General features: G+C 37.5%; 1 long non-coding RNA gene across 1 annotated transcript; it reads left to right on the forward strand.

The window, feature by feature from the left end:
- Positions 1-735: 735 nt before the first annotated feature.
- On the forward strand, positions 736-1,779 carry LOC139550989 (uncharacterized). The gene is made up of 4 exons (XR_011670172.1): positions 736-1,059; positions 1,248-1,301; positions 1,511-1,567; positions 1,696-1,779. It is a non-coding gene; the product is annotated as an uncharacterized lncRNA (long non-coding RNA).
- Positions 1,780-4,501: the final 2,722 nt, after the last annotated feature.

The raw sequence follows: 4,501 nt of genomic DNA on the forward strand, positions 1-4,501 counted from the left end.
CAGTGATGGGAAAAGCTTTGCACGTGAGTCATTATCTAAACAAATCTATCAGGGCTGCAGGTCTTCATGATCTGACTCACTTTGATTTTAGCATCTTCTTAGTATGACGATACTCATTCTGACCAACAAACTAAATACCACATTTCAATCCCAAATGATTTTAGATCTGGTGGGAGTTCACATCGGTGATCCAACAACTATACAGACACCTTCTATAGCAGGTAGACTACACATTTGTGCTTTTAAAGTGGCACTGCTGTTATTTTAAAGCAACAAAAGTTTCAGCAATAAGAATAATTGTCTTAATGTGTAAATTAAGCTGTTCTATAGATATGACACCAGCCTCAACACCAATGTCTGGGATCATCAGCACAAGTAATAGAATGTCTGTGTTCATCTAGTCGAGTGTTTAGATCGTATCTATGCACTTTTTGGCTTCTGCTTTTAGATACATGGTGACTTTATTCTAGGAAGCTGTCAACAACAATCAACACCTTATCTGTCCTGAAAGACCTTATCACCTTATGAATTGGTCTTATCATCTCTATAATGAGGAGAAATATAATCTACCAGGGCTAGAAGCCACCTGTCCGTAGTGATTTTTATAGTCCTACTTTGCCCACTTTGAATAGATAAATCATAAAGGTATTTCAAAAGGCCAACAACACCATGATAATCATTAATACGATCATGTATAAAATGCTAATTTCATTAATATGTGTTTTCTCCAGACACCACAGTGACACCAACTACCAGTAAGTAGATCCACCAATTTAAACTTAGTTTGCAAGTACAATATCTTTGTTCACATTCATTCACTAAAGCTCTGACCGGTTAACTAATAGATTCATAGCTGCTTGTAATTTCAGTCCAGATTTTTAACCATTTTTAGTCCATCTGATTTGTAGGTAATGTGTATTGTACTTCTCTCTTTCTGCTTATTGAAATACCTTAGATATTATATTAATTTACATTTGTTCTTGTGTAATATGAGTAATCTCTTCTCACCAGGTTTGACCTCCCCTTTGACCCCTAGCACGGCTGTGAATCCTTCATCAGGTCTCTTAGTCATCTTTATCTAGTTAGCAAATATAAGTAAAACAAATAGAGTAGCTTATCTTCTCCATGTTTTTTTTTCCATCACAAATTTGCCTCATTACAAAAAGAGGTTGATATTTGATTGATTAAAATCAACCCATTTAGATGTATTTTTGTATAATCAGATCCAATGATTTGCTTTGCATCAGGGTCGACTGTTTGCTGGACTTTGACCACTGACACCCCAGCGAGTCCAACTGAAAGTAAGTATAGCCAATAGGTTTCATTTAGTTTGCTAAATATTTTATATTTTATATTATATTTTTTTCTATTAAAGCATAAACCAGTTTTGCAAATATAGCCAAATGTAAATTCAGTCAAAGGTTTAGGATTAATCAAACAATTTGTTTGTTCTTAGAAATATTTACATAACTCTGTTATTAAACTGTCCTTCTCTCTTGCATGTGCCCAGGAGGTCAAAGCTCCACAGAAAGTGATGTGGAATCAAACAGTAAAGAAAGCATTCTGGGTAAGTATCCTTTTCTCGCTGTCTTTTCTCACACATATGAAAACAGAGCTGTGCACATTTTCTTAGACGAACAATAATGTGGTCCAAGAGCTAATGACCTCTCCCGTTGTCATCATGTCACCAAATAGTGGGGCGATTATGGCAGGCCGCACTGGCTTCTGGAGTGGGCGTGCTCCTGGTTGGATTGACAGCTGTCTGTCTCTGGAGGAGGACCAGTGAGTACATTTAATTATGCATAACAAATCATTTGCAAATTTACCGTGCTGACATTAATGTAAGTGACTTTGGCATGGGTTAATTTATCAACTCATTTTGATTATATTGTATAGGTTAGACTATATTCAATATAATTAATTTAGCCTCATTTGTTTTTCAGAGAAAAACTATTCTCAGAGGTAAGAATTCCGCTTGTGAATATGATGCAGATTGTATCAACCTTTAGTTCTGTATTGTCCATGATGAGATGTTCTTACCACAACCTTCTTATACTTTTATGTTGTACAGACCTACAGCCAGACAGGATGATCACAGACAATGTATGTTCCAAACAAAATACATCAACATAGACACACATACAACTTACCTAACTACTGTATATACAGGCATGTACAAACACTGTAATTCCATTTTCATTGTGTTTCAGTTGTAGATAATTTGGTGTCTATGGGAGCGGTGAGCAGCGGAGTCATGGTGAATATTCTACATTACAGTGGTATCTGTACACATATACCCCTCTGACAGAGGAGGCTGGTGGGATGAGTTATAGGAGGACAGGCTCATTGTAATGATTGTAATGGATTTAATAGGACGGAGTCAAACACATCAAACACATCAAAACTACGTGTTCGACTCCATTCTATTCATTCCATTTCAACGATTACAATGAGACCGTCCTCCTATAACTCCTCTCACCAGCATCCTCTGCCTGTCTGACTGTCTGATCTGAGGATCAAGACCTTAATGTTACATTAGTAGTGCTTCCAACATATGAATGTTCAAAGTATCAAACCAACAGCTATATTTATTTACAGATTTATATGGTCATTTTTTTAAATTACCAAATAAGATGTTTTTCACCAAAAACAGTTTCTGAATACATTAAATCATGTTAAACCTTGTAAATGTGTTCGTAAGTAGTATGTAAAATCAAATAACCTACATCTTGCATTGGACATGTGTAGACCTCAGAATGACACAAAACCCACAAACACTTCCTGTGATACAAAGGAGGGTGCCGTTCATGTCACGAGTTAGAAAGTAGAATAGACAGTCAGTTTGTTACGACTGGAGGATAATAAGTCTCTCTTCTCTCTCTTCTTCTCCCTCTCTCTCTCTCTACTACAGGTGGATTCAGGAGATGCTGGAATCGATTCTCAGATCACCTCTGTACTGCCCACGTTCATGCCCTCAGGTTTGTCCCTCAGATCTCGGGACCATCTGCAAGTGCACAGCTACTGTACATGCTTGAACTTTGTGCCTAACCTTTTCAACCATATCAAAATGCATATATGACACTTAAAACAGAAATGAATGTGTCCGAGCATCAGCAGCGTGAGAATAGAGCTGTAGATCTGCAGGGGAGTTTGAGTCATAAGGAGAAGTGTGAAATGACATCAAGCCTTGTTACTTGCACTTCTTCTGTTTGGCTGTTACTAACGCAATAGGGCAAACTCGACCAAGTAACACACATGCAATGTAGACATGTAAAATACACATGCAATGTAGACATGTAATATACACATGACCCCCCTCAAACACACACTCATACATACATACACAACCTCTTACTCATGGAATTGTCTCTCTGATGTGCAGGTCCCGTTGATGTGGATACACAGGCATTTGCAAATGAACATGTAAGTACAGCAAAAATGTCCTATTCATTGTATTGTATTATATTGTTATATTATTAACATTATATGTAGCATTGTTTTCACAGACAGACTGACTAGAGGATAAAAGTATCTATCTTTCTCTCACTGTGTTTCATGACTTTCAGTTTAAGATTGGTGTTACATCCTCATAAACAAACCTTATGAATTACATTTACTGTACTATAGATTCGACGCCCTAAAGTAAATCTGTTTCTTTCCTCTAGTCTGATACGTACCACGTATACAGCTCAATCCCCGACAGACCAGCAACCTCAGCCCAGCCGGATGGGTTGTACAGTCTTCTGCAGACAAACTGACACTACACCTCTGGCTTTCTGTAGCTATGTCTCACACATCTCATACAAATACATTCTTTCTCACACGACATCCTTTGTTTATCACACATCCAGTTACTGTAAATAAGTTGCCTAACAGGTAATATATCTACTGTATTACACATGGACAACTGACTTCTGTTACATGTCTATCCATAATATCTGTTACTGTGTTAATATATATATATATATTTTTTGGAGGGGTCTGGGTCATACTCCCCTTTGAGCATTTTTCTTATTTCTTCCCGCTAGTAAATGCTAAATCTACTGTAATTATGTATATTATATTGACTGTGTGATACCTCCTTCCATAACGGTTGGATACAATTCATTTCCTATTGGGCAAAACATAATCCAAAACACAACCAAAACAAACTGCAAATGCATCCAATAGGTTTGTTGAGTCACAAGCTTGATGTATTTATTGGGTGCAAGGAATATAGGACCAAAATACAAAATGTGTGACTACAGTAATCCCTCGTTTATCGCGGGGGTTACGTTCCGAAAATGACCCGCGATAAGTGAAATCCGCGAAATAGAAAACTTTTTTTTTTTTTTACAATTAGCAACTATTACATGTATACAAATACAGTGACTCACGTGTAGGCCGTTTCACTGCTCTTCAGACTGGGCCGCTGCATCCTGACTGCGCTCTGCAGTGTTCTCTTCTTCTGAAGCCCGCGGTGCAGGTGTGTTTGTTCGGGAGAAGAACATAGTGATAGGCA

Source organism: Salvelinus alpinus, chromosome 2 (assembly GCF_045679555.1).
Source record: "Salvelinus alpinus chromosome 2, SLU_Salpinus.1, whole genome shotgun sequence".
NCBI classification, from domain to species: Eukaryota; Metazoa; Chordata; class Actinopteri; order Salmoniformes; family Salmonidae; genus Salvelinus; species Salvelinus alpinus.